Consider the following 16,161-nt stretch of genomic DNA (forward strand, 5'->3'; position numbering starts at 1 on the left):
CCCAAACGCAGAGCACGATGCAAGCAGTAGCAGCAGGGAAAGGGTTTCCGCAGCTCCCTCGCGGCGGGGCTCGAGCCCGGGGAAAAGGGGGGCGGGGCTGGAAGTCCCGGCAAAAACCAGCGAGGCGGGATGGCTAGAGCGGCCCCCGTAGCGGAAGCGGGTCGCCATAGTGACGGGCCTCTACTCGCCTCCCTTATACAGGACAAAGGGTGGATCCACAGCCAGGAATGGGCAAGCTTCGACCCTGCAGGCGTTTTCGACTTCAACTCCCACAGTTCCTAACAGCCTACCAGCTGGGTTGCTATAAGTTTTCCGGACTGTATCGTCGTGTTCCAGAAGCATTCTCTCGTGACGTTTTACGTGCATCTGTGGCAGGCATTTTTAGAGGTTGTGAGGTCTTCTGGAAACTAGTTAAGTGCGGCTTATATATCCGTGGAATGTTCAGGGTAGTAGAAAGAACTCTTGTCTGCTAGAGGTAAGTGTGAATGTTGCAAGTAATGACCTTGATTAGCATTGAAAAGCCTGGCAGCTTCAAAGCCTGGGTGATTCCTGCCTGGGGGAATCCTCACAACCTCTGAGAATGCCTGCCATAGATGCAGGCAAAACGTCAGGAGATAATGCTTCTGGAACATGGCCATACAGCCCGGAAAACTCATAGCAACCCAGCTGGTAGGCTGTTAGGAACTGTGGGAATTGAAGTTCAAAACGCCAGGAGGGCCGAAGCTTGCCCATACCTGTCACTGTAGCATTACCGTAGTTTGGACATACTTTAGCTGCCATGGCTCCATGCTATGGAGTCATGGGGACTGTCTTCTACAAAGGCCTTTCATCTTCTCTGGCCAAAAGGGCTGGGGCCTCAGCAAACTATGACTCCCAGGATGCCATGCTGCTGCTCAGTCACACAGTTGTTTCCAACTCTTCGTGACCTTATGGACCAGTCCACGCCAGAGCTCCCTGTCGGCCGTCGCCGCCCCCAGTTCCTTCAAATTCATTCCAGTCACTTCAAGGATACCCTCCAACCATCTTGCCCTTGGTCGGCCTCTCTTCCTTTTTCCTCTCATTTTCCCCAGCATCGTGATCTTTTCTAAGCTTTCCTTTGCCTCTAGTATCCTTCCCTCCAGTGAGCAGTCAGGCAAACTATGACTCCCAGGATGCCATAGTGTTGAGTTAAAAGGCGGCCAAACTGCATTAATTCTACAATGTAGATACATTCATAAGGTTGGTTTGAATTGGTCTTAGTCGTGATTGTTTCTATATGGTGTGTGTTAGTGAAGAGTGGAGGCTGTTTGAGTGGGGTATTGGATTATGACCTGTTAGGATCATAACCTATAGGGCAGGAGTTCTCAACCTGGGGACCCCAGATGTTTTTGGTTTATAATTCCCAGAAATCTTAGCCAGTTTGCCAGCTCTTAGGATTTCTGGGAGTTGAAGGCAAAAAACATCTGGGGACCCCAGGTTGAGAACCACCACTATAGGGATTATGACCTATTAGGATCATAACCTATTGGGTAGCAGAGTTTCAGAGGTGTTCCTTTAGTTTATTGCGTAATGTAAGATCACTGGGCACATAAATATCTTGTTTCTATTCCATACTCTCAGCAGACAAAGATTCAAGCAGACTTCTTTAAAATAACATGTTTGTTTTACTCATAACTTCATGTATCTAAATATACAGGTACATTTCTTGTCAGGTTAAGCTTTTAAATGTTTCAGTTTCTATCATTAACTTTTAGTCTTTAACAGTCTCTTTAAAAAGATATTGCTTTGTACAACTCTCTTTATAACAGTCTACTTCCAAGGAAACCCAAGCCTTAACACACTTCTAACTTCTAACATTGACTCCTGCAATCAAATAGACTCAAGCCTCAACTGTCTTCTAACTCCTAACACTGGCTTCTGCATTCTAACAGACTCAAGCCTCAGCGTCTGTACTGTACTAACACTGGCTTCTGTACTCAAAAACAGACTTCTGTACTCAAGCTGACGTAAGGCTCAATTGACATTTCTAACTATCATCCTTTTAAAACTGAACATTCTAAACAGTCACTGAACCAATCACATGGCTTGCAGCCCCTCCCACTGCTTTGAATACATAGAGCTAAGAAAACTGCATTATATATCAGTGTAGCTGGGCCCTAACGGTGTTCCATGCAGTCATGCCAGCCACATGACCTTGGAGGTGTCTACGGACAACGCCAGCTCTTCAGCTTAGAAATGGAGATGAGCACCAACCCCCAGAGTTGGTCATGACTGGACTTAACGTCAAGGGAAAACCTTTACTAGATGGACCCTAGGCAAAAGAACCAGAGAAGAAACCATTAATTTAAGTTGCTATTTTAGATAAACTAGGTGTTGCTTAAGATGCAAGAAGGCTCAGACCATCCACTCCTGGGTTATACTTCCCAATCTGAATGCTGCTGACTCTAGACTTGTGTTTTTTATAAAATCTGATGTTGCTAAGAAAGAGACCTCCCCCCCCCCCCTTATACCTATTCTTTAGGGGAGATGTCCATTTTTTGTATTTCCAAAGCAACATCCTTAATTCTCTTTATTTTTCCCCACTTGACTTTGTGTAACTAATGTTATTTTACAGCAACTCCATGCTATTCCTTGCTTCACTTACACTCCTTTTCATCTTGCTTGAGGAGTTTCTCAGATTGAATTTTGTTTCTTTGTTCCTGATAAAGTCATTGTTTTATTGCCTTCATCAAAGTCGAAGATGAAAATGTCCTGAAAAGTATAAACTAAGTGCCTTAGTTCTCTGAGTGGTGAAAATCTACAACACAGTGCTTACTCAATCTTGTTTGCCTTTGGAATGAGGCCACCAAAGTTTTGTGACATTTTGCAGTTCGTATTTATTTACAAATATATCAATCAAGCATAGATGAATGTTATGGCATCAAACCATCTCAACAGCACTGGTACCTAAATGATTTCAGCTTTTTCACAGTCAAAATTTGGCTAAGTTTCTTTTGTGCCTGTTTTCAAAAACGGCCTGTCTGCCCTTTTGTTTTCTACTTTTGCACATCCATTTAAATTATCCCGGCTATTGATAAGAAGAGCCATTAAGCATAATCAGGCTTCCATTTCAGTAATAATTGGGAGCTCGTTGCCAGGAGAAACCTGTTCTGACCAGTCTGACCATTTTAGCCCTCCTTATACAGTCAGTCCCCAAGTTATGAACAATATGTTATGTAGGTTTGTTCTTAAGTTGAATTTATATGTAAGACAAAACAGGTACATTTTTAAGTGTACCTCCAGGTAGATAGGTAGGTAGGTAGATAAGCTTTGGATAGCATTGGGAAGGGTTATTGTATTTTATGAATGTTTATTTTATTGTTTTAATTATATATGCAGTTATTGTGTTCTGTTTTTATCTGTTGATTTTTGGGCTCAGTCCCCATGTGAACCACTCCGAGTCCCCTCGAAGAGATGGAGGTGGGTTATAAATAAAGTATTATTATTATTATTAACACCCCTGCAGTGTTTGTTTTGCTGCAGTGCCTTTGTTCAGAAGATTTCACCTCACTTTCTGTCCCTGTGAGAATTGGATTTTGAAAAATTTGGCTTGTTATGGAAACCAGTATTGGTGTCTGTGCTTCAATTGAGACCCCTTTTCCCCATGATAACTCTTGAATTTCCCTTCCAAGGGGTAGATTTCTCTCACTTCCTGTTTTACCCCTGTTCTTAACTATGCGTCATTTGGAAGTCGGGGCTGCGTGTAGTCACAGGACATAGAATGGAAAAGACTCTGAACCATCATCCAGCACAGCCTTCTAGTTGTAGTATTGGACACTTTGGTGGCTATGAATGTATGAATATCCTCCAATTGTCTCAGTTTAGCAGGGACAATCCAGTCAATACTCTGTTCTGGTTTTCATCTATAAAATGTTGGGGTGTATATGTGTTTATTAACGGCAGAGGCTAACATAGTCATGGCACTAGATTAATAGGGTTGGAAGAGATCACAAGAGCCATCTAGTCCAACTCCATTCTGCCCTGCTGGAACACACAATCAAAACACCCACAACAGATAGCCATCCAGCCTCTGCTTGTGTAAAGCTCCAGAGAAGGAAACTCCACCAGACTCTGAGGCAGCATACACATTCCACTACTAAAAAGGTCCTGCTGTCAGGACTTTTTCCTAATGTTTAGGTGGAATCTTTTCCCCCCTGCAATTTGAATTCACTGCTCTGTCCCCCAGTTGCCAGAGCACTACCTGCCATGGTGCCCCTCCCATGTCCTGTGGCTGAATTTGAGAAGGTGCCATATCAAAACTGACAGATGCTACCACCATGGACAGAAGAATTTTAAACAGTAATCCAAGCATGATGTCAACGTAGACTTGTACAAAGGCATTATGATCTTGGCAAGTTTTTTTAAAAAATCTATCAATTCCTGGCATGGAATGTGTTTTTTCACAGCAGCCACATATGGTGTTGATGTTTACACTATGCTTTCCAGCAGAACATTCATATCTTTTTTATAGGTAGTTGCTACTAGTTTGGAATTTATCAGAGTATATATGAAGTTCAAACATTTTGCCTAAGCATGCCTACACTGATTTATATTTGCCACTTCCCAACCATTTTGGAATTTACAGTCAACCCTCCATGTATGCTGGGGTTAGGAGCGCGGACCCCCATGAAAATCCATGAATGGAGAAATTGTTATTTTTTTAAACTGATGATCTTTAGATTGTCCAGTGTGACTCTGTAGTCAACTTCCTCCAATCATGCTGGAAGTCCTTGATTTTTCTGGAGAGAATACCTCCCTAGGGATTTTTAGGTCTTCCAGAATGACTCTGCAGTCTGCCTTTGCTGGAAGCTGACCATACAATTGTATTGGAGGATCTAAACAGATATTCCAGCATGACTGAAGTTGATCATAAAGTCACATTGGATGATCTAGAGATTCATATAAATGGGGCAACTGTATATGCTTTTGTTTTAACCATCTCTAATAACTTGGTCGCCTCATTGCTCATCATCACTACTTAGAGCAGGCATCCTCAAACTCTGGCTGTCCAGCTGTTTGGATCTCCACTCCCTGAATTCCCAGCCATTGAACAAGCTGACTAAGGCCCCTTCCACACAGCTAAATAAAATCCCACATTTTCTGCTTTGAACTGGAATATATGGCAGTGTGGACTCAGATAACCCAATTAAAAGCAGATATTGTGGATTATTTGGTGTGATATTCTGGGTTATATGGCTGTGTGAAAGGGCCCTAAGGCTTATAAGGATTGGAGGCCCAAACAGCTGGAGGGCTGCAGTTTTAACATGCTTGACTTATAGGATAAAAGCTAAAAAGAAACTCTTCTGCTACAGATCCTTAGGAAAACCCACTGTTTACACCTTCCATTGTTGTCGACCGCGTTTTAGGGGATCGGGCCCTTAAGGAGAGAGCCGATCCGGTCCTGAGAGAACGGACCTTGGCGGAGCCAATAGGAAAATATGAGCCGCAATACAACCTGAAGCCGAAATGAAGAAGGTCCGCCAAAGTTGAAGGAAAATCCGCCAAGGAGTCTTTATTGAGCGATTCAGCTGAAAAGGACTCTAGTAGTGATCATTCAGTCTACTAGGGTACCATATTATCAAAATAAAGCCATATTTATACAAAATTTCGGTCTGACAGCCCTTTGAATTTCCCGCCCCGCTCCCCCGCCCTCCTGATCGTTGATAGGCTAGAAGGTTGAACGAGGCGGGCTTTCGTTTCCCGCCTTGCTCTGTTGGCCCAATAGGAAGCTGCTTTTTGTCTCTACTCGAGCCAATCAGGAAGGAGAAGGCGGGAGTTATTGAAACAATGAGGTGACAGAGCAGGAAAAGATCGGATTAATTCCTGCTAGGCCGATTTCTAAAGGGATTAATGGCAGCAATCAAGGAATGTCTGGGTTTCTGTCACGTATACAGATTTTAGATATGCCTTGGGGTGTCAGGGGTGGAAGTAGTGATGGGTGGTGATGAGCCATAATTGACAGGCTCTGCAGGGCGCCTTCCTGAGGTGTCCTGGATTTTCCTTTGGATGAGATATGACAATGTTTGCCTTGGGGGCGAATCACCTTTAGGTCAATACTCCGAATTCGGCGACTCAAGCCCTATATTGTCCATGCAATCTGAATTTGATTGGGTTAAGCGGTGGCGGATTATCCTTTTGTTTTTGGGAAGGGAAGCCTGGGTCATAGGAACTGGGGTTCAGGTTGAGTTCAAAATATTTCCTATTTGATTTCATGACTTGACAATTATATGAAATAAAATGAAAAATAAAATAAAGTTGGAATATAAACCCTGCTGGGAAAAATACATATTTTCCGGGGATCCCAAAGAGTACAAATACATATAGGCAGACAGATAGATTTCATGGAAATAAGGGAGAATCCATAAAAGGGAGTTACATTGCATAAAGGGGAATCATGAAGGATATAAACAATTGAAAATATTTGATAAGAACGAAGTTCATAACATCTGGGGAACCCAATATGGAAATTCATAAAAGTGGAGTTTTAGCAGCATGATTTTACAATTCATGAAGTTGTTATCTCTTGCCTCAGAGTGCAGGGATAATCCACAGTAAACTCCAGTAAAAAGTCTCAATCACCTTCTACTATAAATATATGGAATATAGAACATAAAGTCTTGATTTTTGAACTATCTTTTACAAAGTCCTGGGGGGGAGGGTGGTCACCTCGATCACACCATCATTAAGACTATCCTCCCCCCCCCCCCCCCGGTTCTTTTTGATTTTGTTTTCATTTTCTATTAATGCATATGAGATTTGGTCCTCTTGTCTCATAATTGCAAGTTTTGTCCCATAGTTCTGGAGGAAGTGTCTTCTCAAAGGCTTTAGAAAAGTCCAAATCAACCATGTTGAGGACAACATAAAACAAAATACTTAAGACATCTATATATATAAAAGAATAAAAAAAAATTCGGCCTAGGACAAAACAACAAAACTACACATCCCAGAAACACTAAACTTGGCAACACAACCCCTCATCCATGCCTCTACCTTCATACAACAAAAAGAAAAGAAAAGTAAAGTCCTAATTAGAGGGAGAGGAATAATTGTTTTTTATCCAATTGCTGCCAGTTAGAAGACTAAACTCTGCCCACTTGGTCTCCTAGCAACCTACTCAGCCCAGGGGACAGGCACAGTTAGGCCTCAGGCCTCTTCCACACTGCCTATAAGATACAGATTATCTGATTTTAACTGGATTATATGGCAGTGTAGACTCAAAGCCCTTCCACACAGCTATATAACCCATTTAGAATCTTATATTATCTGCTTTGAACTGGATTATCTTGAGTCCACACTGCCAGATAATTCACTTCAGTGTGCATGTTATACAGCTGTGTAGAAGGGGCCTCATATAATCCAGTTCTAAGCAGATAATATAAGATTATAAATATACAGTAGAGTCTCACTTATCCAATATAAACAGGCCGGCAGAACGTTGGATAAATAAATATGTTGGATAATAAGAAGGGATTCAGGAAAAGCCGATTAAACATCAAATTAGGTAATGATTGTACAAATTAAGCACCAAACATCATGTTATACAACAAATTTGACAGAAAAAGTAGTTCAATGCTCAGTAATGCTATGTTGTAATTACTGTATTTACAAATTTAGCACCAAAATATCACAATGAATTTAAAACATTGACTACAAATACATTGACTACTACAAGGCAGACTGTGTTGGATAATCCAGAACATTGGATAAGCAAATGTTGGATAAGTGAAATTCTACTGTAATATGAAATAATTACTGTGGTAATCCAGTCCAACCCAATTCTGCCATGCAGGACACAATCCAAGCACTCCTGACAGAGCAATCCAGCCTCTACATAATAATGATGATGATGATGATGATAATAATAGAAGCATAGAATCCAAGAGTTTGGAGAGACCCCTAAGGGCCATCCAGCCCAACCCTTTCTACTATGCAGCAGGACACAATCCAGGCATTCACAACACATGGACAACGTATAAATACTATACAATACTACACAGGGACATAGACCCCCTCTACCCTCACCACTTTCACAGTACACAAACAACCAAATGCATACTAAACATAAAGACAACCATACAACAGACATTCAATACCACCACTACCTCAGCAAGTTCTCACCAACACCACCAGACAACGCCACAGCAACGCGTGGCCAGGCACAGCTAGTGTCTATATATATGCGCTTGCCAGTGTTGAAGAATTCTGAAAGTTTACTGGGACAAGACTTATCTTTGCAGAAGTCATGCCAGAAACACTGGGTTGCTATGAGTTTTTTAGGCTGTATAGCCGTGTTCCAGTAGCATTCTTTCCTAACATTTCATCTGCATCTGTGGTTGGCATCTTCAGAGTTCATGTTGATACTTCTTCAGGAGGGCACATTCAGCCAGAATTATCTTTGTCTTCCAACAGTTCATCAGTTTCTTTAGCCAATTATCTGTTTTATTAATTTCCTATGATGATATATTTAAAGAACTTTCTGTTATTGATCTTAACATTAATAATATGCTTCTCAATTTTCTCATCATTGTCTATTTGCATTTCATCTGGAGTTTTATTTTTTTGTTCTTATATGAGCAACATTTCATCTTCTGATGGAAGCCTTATTTTGACATAACACATTGACTATGCTTTTGACCTCTTTGTTTCTTGACTCGTACATGTTTTAGATGAGTTTCAATTACTCTAGTTTAGAGCAACCACCAAATATCTAGAGAGATTTTCCTCTCCTGACTTTCCATTTCAATTGGTTTTTCCATCCATTACTACAATGCTTTTTCCTTTGTATACTCCCTGACTTCATTATCCAGCTCAACATTTTGGTCAGAGGAAGCAATAGCCTGTCCCCGTATTGAATTACTGTTGGGGCTTTCATATTATGTTGAGCGTCTCATATTGCATGGAGTTTTCTGCTCTTTTTGGAGTTTCTAATTTGTTTGGTACTATGCCCTCTTTTGTCCAGAGTACACTGGAGAATTTGTATCCAAAGATGACTCATTGATTTTCTCCGTCCCACAAAGATTCTGTTATGTCCACATATCTATGTCAGCAAGAGGCAAATTAGCAGAAAAAACAATGTGTTAAATGAATTGCTAACAAACTGAAACCTTTAAATGAATTAGATGAACTTTAAAAGAAGGAATTAAATGGTGAATAGGGAGTTCTTTTTCAAAAACCCTGTATATCCTGGAAGTTTCTTAGCAAGATTTGTTGGGGGGGGGGGTCTTTGTCTTTGCCTTCCTTTGAGGCTAGGAGAGTATGACATGCCCAGGGTCACTCAATGAATTTCCCAATGTCTGAAAGGGGATTTGAGCTATAGTTTCCATAGTCTGGTGATCACACCACTATGCCATACTGGTTCTCTTGGGAATCAAGGATTACCATTTCAATTTACGTTGAAAGCCAGCACTAAGAGCTTTGACAGGATTTATCTGAAAAATGCTATCTGAGATCTTATTCCCCATCATATTTTCCCTTTATGTGTCTTTTTTTTTTGGCCATACTTCACATTAATTTCAAGTGTTTCTACAACTTCCTGAAGCCTTCTGGGTTTTTTAAATATAAAGCAATAGCTAGTTTCAGTATTGCGGCTGGTGAATTTTGTTTTGAAATAAGTGATGGAGGAGACTACTGTTGACAATTATTAAGACTATTTGCCTCAGAAGAAGCCCATAATACAAGGTATTACTACTCTACTGTAAGTTGTTTGGACCTTATGATCTTCTAAACATTTTAATTCACTAGCTCAGAGGTACAGTACTAACAAAAAAAGATTTCTCACAAATCTAAAATAATTTAGACTTTGGGTAAAGTTTCATCTGGGAAATGGATCTTTAGCACAGTCTCTGATTTAATTAATAATAACATAAATTCGGAGTTATATTAATTATAAAATTCCAGTTAGTTTGTCCATGCTCATGATTTCCACCATTTTCATCAACCATTCCTTGGGTGTCGGGGTTTCCTCCACTCTCCAGTATCGTACATATACAATTCTAGCTGCTGTTGTCAGATAATTGAAGACGATAGCTTTATTTCTATTCAATTTTACATCTATGATGCCCAACAAAAAGTGTTCTGGTTGGAGTTGAATTTGGACAAACTAACACAATAACTATCATATCGACAAAACAATCTCAGAAAAGAAATGGGCTGGACTTTATTGATCAGATACATGAAACAAGAAAAGACGAAGATTTTATTATAAACATGAATATGAAATAAAATAATTATCCATCCTTTGGACTATACTAAACAATAACATCAAGGAAGACAGAAGAATTGTAGACTCAAATCCATGATGATGAGGCTTGGAAGTCTACCGAACTTCACTACCTCTATCATTTTCTATCTCTCCCCATTTTTCACCTATTTCCCAACCCCTACTCTACCATAATCCAACTCGTAGCCCTTTATCCCCATTTTCTTTTTTCCTTTTTCTTTTATTTTAATGAAAATACTTTAATAAAAATATTTAAAAATAAATTTCCAGTTTATCTCAAATTTATTTTTTTAAAAATCAGCTCCATTGAGTTGCCACTTTTTGTTAGAAATTTTCTAATTTCAATCATAATGTGCTTGATTTTAATGAATTAGTTCCTATCACTGATTTATGTCTATATTCTTTTCCCTTCTTTGCTGTCTCCCCTACGCTTAGCATTTGGAATGTATTATCTTGGGGCAAGGACTTTCCCCCCCAAAATGTTACAAATGAAGGGATCTGTAAATATTACTGTATATGAGTCTCCACAACCAATTGGACCCTGCATTTTTATTATCCGTGGCTTGTTTGAAAAGGTATGCTTTCATACCTTATATTAGCTACATCCATGGAAAGCATCTTGAGGATAGGATTGATCCCAGTCTCTGGCAAAGAAGTTTCTGGTTTTATATGTTTTGGGGAAGTTGTTCTCACGACCAACTATTTTTCCCATTACAACAAAGAGGCACCATCCAGCCTGTCACACCATGATGTAGTTCATTTCAGGTGACTGGTCTCAGTCCAGGATTCCTGAACACCGTGCCTGCTGCTGGGGGTGGTTCACCAGTCAGTTTGTGCCTCTGTGCCAAATTCCCCTCCAGTTCTTTTCCAACCAAAAGCTTGAAACCCCGGTGGGCCTGACTCAGCAACGCGTGTTTCTGTGGGAGATAATCTGAGCTATGACAGGCTTTTGGGAATAAGCTTCTGTCCCAGATAAGGAAGGAGGTGGGTTGCAATGGGGAGAGGCCTCCAAGCAGAGATTTCCTTGCTAAATAATGTTGCATTTTTAAAACACTTTCAGATGATTAGATCTAATGGCTTTCTTTTTTCTTCAGGACACATTTCAAAGAGACATGTTTACCAGAGAGATGTCACTTGATTGATGGTATGCAGACAGCCAGTTCTGAACAGTATTTCATCACTTTTGTTCACTGCCAGACAGATGAGAGAATTGGGAAAGAAGTTAGGGAAAAGAAGACAAAGACTGATATGGTGAAAAGTAAAAACCTATTACTAAGTTTAGAGCTAGCATATGGAGGAAGGTAATGGAACGATGTGATTTTGTGCTATAGTCTTATCGGTCTGAATTTATATCCCTCTATGAGCCCACCCGTAATCTAAGATCATCTGAGGAGGCCCTGCTCTCGATCCCACCTCTTTCGCAGGCACGATTGGCGGGGACAAGAGACAGGGCCTTCTCAGTGGTGGCCCCCAGGCTGTGGAACTCCCTCCCCAGTGACATCAGATCTGCACCCTCCCTCATGGTCTTTAGGAAGAAACTAAAAACCTGGTTGTGGGACCAAGCCTTTACTCAACAGCAATAAGAGGCATTGAACCATATGTGCAATGAAGAATTGACATTGGACTGGCTTTGGATCAGCGCTTTCGGATTGTGTGATTTTAGCTGTTTTACTTGAGATGTTTTAATCTGTTTTTACTTGGAATGTTTTAAATACTATGGGTTTGATCATTTTTAACACTATGCTCTTTGTTGTATAGTATAAACTGCTTTGGGTCCCCTGGGGAGGAAGATAGCATATAAATGATGTAAATAGATAAATAAATAAATAGTCTGAATAGACCTGTGTGTATGAAATGTGGACCATTTAGATATGTGTGTTTTGGTTTTGTGTGTGTGTGTGAATGTGAATACGTGAATGAGAGAGGTCTACACTCAAGACTATTCAAATTCTCTATGAACTGGTTTGCATTTAGCAAACCATACTGAACAAATGTGCATGCTACTTTTCCATAATTTATTCTTCAAGTTTTCTTATGTCGAATAATGTTTGGTTTGCTAGTTGTACCAAGGAGCTATGTAGGGCACAGCACAGTTTACTTCTAATTATTTTAAATGTTTTCCATCCATTAATCCTATATACGCACATATAGGTTCCTTCTTGGAGGCTTTTAAGCAAAGGCTGGATGGCCATCTGTCAGGGGTGCTTTGAATGCGATTTTCTGCTTCTTGGCAGGGGTTGGACTGGATGATCCATGAGGTTTCTTCCAACTCTAGGATTCTATGATTCTATACATAAGTCTAGAAACTTTAGTTAAAAAAAAAAACAGCCCTCAAAACCTAGTCAACCTAACTACAGGTCAATGTAAGTACAGCATCTTAATTCTTATTTTAAAAAAGGAATCACTCTGAGAAGAGTGGGAAAAGGCAAGTGCTTAGTCCATCCTGGGAGAACGTAAAAGAAACAACAACCCCCCTGTACTTTCTCCACCATGGCTCCGCTTCTCGCCTTTCTGAATGCCTGGGTGGGAAAATGGTGGTGGCAGCAAGGAGTAACTGAGTCAACCTTGAGTGAACGCTGGTGCTTTCCCCTCTTCACATAATGGCCCTCGACTTATCCAAGGGTCATATCAAAATTCATATTTTTGGCCCCAAAGACTACTCTCGACTTATACATGAATTCAACTTGCACATGAGTAAATTTCAGATCAAAGCTTTTCAATAATTTCATGTTGGTGACACACTTTTTAGACATGAATCATCTCACAACACAGTAATTCAGTTTTACTAGCAAACCAGACATTTAAACAACCCCTTATAAGAGAAACATACATTATAATAACAAAATGTATGGGGACACAACATATCTTATGAAAACCTTTTATTTCTATATTTTAAAAAATATGATTTGCAAGATATTAACATACATTCTCAAGTTTTTTGTCATTTCCCGTTATATTTGCGTGACACGTCTATACATTGCAGCTAACACACTAACAAGTTGTGAAACACAGTTTGGAAAGCTCTGCTTCAGAGAATAACATTATTAAAAAGCAAGCAAAACATAAACAGATAAAATCGCATGGGACTCCCACTTTATAATAGAGTTGCACTAGGGGACTTGGCCAATTCCTAGAGATAATACCTCTCTAGAAATCTCTAGGTCTTCTAGTGCAGTTTTATGGTATCTTGGAACCAGAAGTGAAATAATTCAATGGTGTATGGTCATATCCACAGGATCATACAACTGCGGTCCAGCCGGAAATGTGTCTCCCATGAATATGTGGTCTTGCTGCATTTTAGCTCCCAAGAAGAACTTCTTTGAAACAGAAAAAGCTAGCGAAGGTTTGTGTCCCAGCAGCTCCAGAACAAAATTGGAAAAACTCAAAAGCATCCAGTTGTGGCACAATGAATTTTGATTTAGGGTGCAGAGTACCATAGCCTGGGCACATACACATTATAAAATTATAGTGCTAAAGTAAAGGTAAAGATTTTCCCTTATCATTAAGTCTAGTCGTGTCCGACTCTGCGGGGTGGTGCTCATCTCAATTTCTAAGCCGAAGAGCCGCCGTTGTCCATAGACGCCTTTAAGGTCATGTGGCCAGCATGACTGCATGGAGCGTTGTTACCTTCCCGCTGGAGCGATACCTAGTGATCTACTCAAATTTGCATTTTTCCAAACTGCTAGGTTGGCAGAAGCTGGGGCTAATCGCGAGAGCTCACCCCTCTCCCTGGATTTGAACCGTTGATCTTTCGGTCGGCAAGTTCAGCAGCTCAGCAGTTTAACCCACTGGACCACTGGAAGCTATTATAGTGCTACAATCTACTTTAACTGCTATGGAAAACATCCCATTCAATCTTGGGATATGCAGTTTACTGTGGGACCTTTACAGTTTTCAGTGAGACTCTAGTGCCTCTGACCAAACTACAGGTCTTTCCCATTCCTACCCCCACCACCGCAGGAGTGCATTAGATGAAATGGGATTCTAGTCAGACACAATCATCATAATCCCATAGTCAGCCCAGAATAATGTAGACTCCTTCACATGTTGTGAAGCTACAAAGTGCTTGACCTTCCCGGGCTTGTTAACGTGAAAGAGGTTACCTCACCTCCCATCACCCACTTCCTCATCTTACAAATGCGTCTGGGGCTAGAGGTTGATAACAGCCTTTTCAGACAGCTGGAGGGGATATGGCAGACCTATTGTTGCCAATGATAGGCCTATTAATTATATCAGTCCCTTTATCAGCTTTCAAGGCTGAGAGGTTTTGTTTTAGTTTGTTTCCTTTGCTTTTTTTTTTAAACATAAACCTATGGAACTTGTTTGACCAAAGAAAATAGTGCATTAGAACAAGAGGGTTCATACGCCAGAGGAGAGAATAACTCAATCATCCTATATGCAGCCTTCTTTAAATGCATAGCCTCTCTCCTGGAACGGCTTGTTTTATCAGAGGTTTGGGTGAGATAATTCACAGAGGAACAGCCCCCTCCTGTGAACAAGGAGAAGGCTGGTTCTGTGGATGCATATTAGGAGTTTTTACCATTTTTACTGATGAAGGCCCCTGTGCTTTAAAACAGTGGTTCCAAAACATAGGTCCTCCAGATGTTTCAGACCTGAAGTCCAAGGCAGCATGGTCAATGGCAGGAAGTGGAGATCCAAACATTTGGACCAGCAAAACTGGAGAACCACTATTTTGAAAGACTAGTTCTGCTATGCCTAAACCCGGACAGCTTCAGCCAAAGATGTGGGCAAAACGTCAGGAGAGAATACTTCTGGAACATGGTCAAACGGCCTGGAAAACTCACAACAACCCTGTGATTCCAGCTATGAAAGCCTTCAACAATACATTGTTGTTGTTGTTGTTGTTGTTGTTGTTGTTGTTGTTGTTGTTGTTGTTGTTGTTATTTCTTCAGGTGATCTTGGTTCCTCTTCTGCAGTACAAAGCTAAAGATACAGTTTTTATTGCTTTCATTATATTTCCATGCAGCTGTTAAACAGCAATCACATATCTTTCCAGAAATGGCTTTATCTCCTGTAAATAGTTGTTTTGAGTTTATAAGTAATCTGTTCAAAGATGTTTGTGGATCTGTTGTGAGTCAGGTAGTGGAAGCATGCTGTCATGGTGTTTGTTCTGGGAGGTGAATGTAAGAAGGCATGAATCCACTCCCCAAGGCGAGCGTCTCTGACAATGATGGACGCTGTGCTCAAGGGGAACCAGAGGGCCAGGGAGTATAATCATTGCCCTTGTGCCATCATAGCAAATTTAAAGTCTTTCTGACTTATTTTTGGCAGATGCTCAAATGACAAGTGAATGGATGCAATATAGAACAGAGACCAGGAAGCTGCTGTTCTCCTTGATTCATATCTCCAAGGGCATGGTGAAGTTCAGTGCAACCCTGAAAATAACAACTGTGGAAGAGAGAGAGACTTTTGTGCAACATCTGTCAACAAACATTTCTACCACAGGACCATTCATGGCCAGGAATCATCACCTGTTTTCAAGTAAATTCAATAAGCTCTGAAAGATTGCTCCTTCATCCTAGTGGACCAGTGCACCCTACCCTAGGTTTAGTCAAAGTAGCTATCCAAGGTGCTGAACCTCTTTTGCGGATAGGTTTCAGCACCCTTAATAGCTTCCTTTGTCCTGAACATGAGTCAACGCGTTCCCAAGGACGAGAGTGTGTCATTATTGACTCCTACTGGAGATCAGGGCTGCACATTGCCTCAACCTCCATCTTCTTGGTCCCAGAGAGAGCTTCCTAGCAGACCACCTTTTCCTCCTTCTTGCCTGATTTGTCCCAGAGGTGAGTTATGACATTTTAAACATTTGGACTAAACTGAAATGGATCCACCGCTTCAATGACATGGAAGCCATCAGTGGTCAGGATTCTGGAAGAGACAAAATAGCAATACATTTTGAAAAT

General features: G+C 40.7%; 1 protein-coding gene and 2 long non-coding RNA genes across 6 annotated transcripts in view; 1 reads left to right on the top strand and 2 right to left on the bottom strand.

The window, feature by feature from the left end:
• The window catches only part of cdk4 (cyclin dependent kinase 4), a 41,659-nt gene extending 41,527 nt beyond the window's left edge, over positions 1-132 (bottom strand). For both annotated transcript variants that reach the window (XM_062966429.1, XM_003216687.3), the window contains exon 1: positions 1-132. The gene's annotated coding sequence lies outside the window, so the exon portion shown is untranslated.
• Positions 89-16,161, top strand: part of LOC134294767 (uncharacterized) — a 19,035-nt gene continuing 2,962 nt past the window's right edge. The window contains exons 1-3 of one of the 3 annotated variants that reach the window (XR_010001460.1): positions 89-475; positions 11,332-13,580; positions 15,530-16,041. This is a non-coding gene — a long non-coding RNA (uncharacterized LOC134294767). Of the gene's footprint in view, positions 476-8,629; positions 13,581-15,529; positions 16,042-16,161 lie in introns of those variants that run through there. The other 2 variants (XR_010001459.1, XR_010001461.1) reach the window with 2 other exon arrangements.
• Positions 13,102-16,161, bottom strand: part of LOC134294768 (uncharacterized) — a 21,208-nt gene continuing 18,148 nt past the window's right edge. Inside the window, exon 2 of the long non-coding RNA XR_010001462.1 lies at positions 13,102-16,126. This is a non-coding gene — a long non-coding RNA (uncharacterized LOC134294768). The remainder of the gene's footprint in view (positions 16,127-16,161) is intronic.

Source organism: Anolis carolinensis, unplaced genomic scaffold (genome assembly GCF_035594765.1).
Source record: "Anolis carolinensis isolate JA03-04 unplaced genomic scaffold, rAnoCar3.1.pri scaffold_20, whole genome shotgun sequence".
Classification (NCBI taxonomy): Eukaryota; Metazoa; Chordata; class Lepidosauria; order Squamata; family Dactyloidae; genus Anolis; species Anolis carolinensis.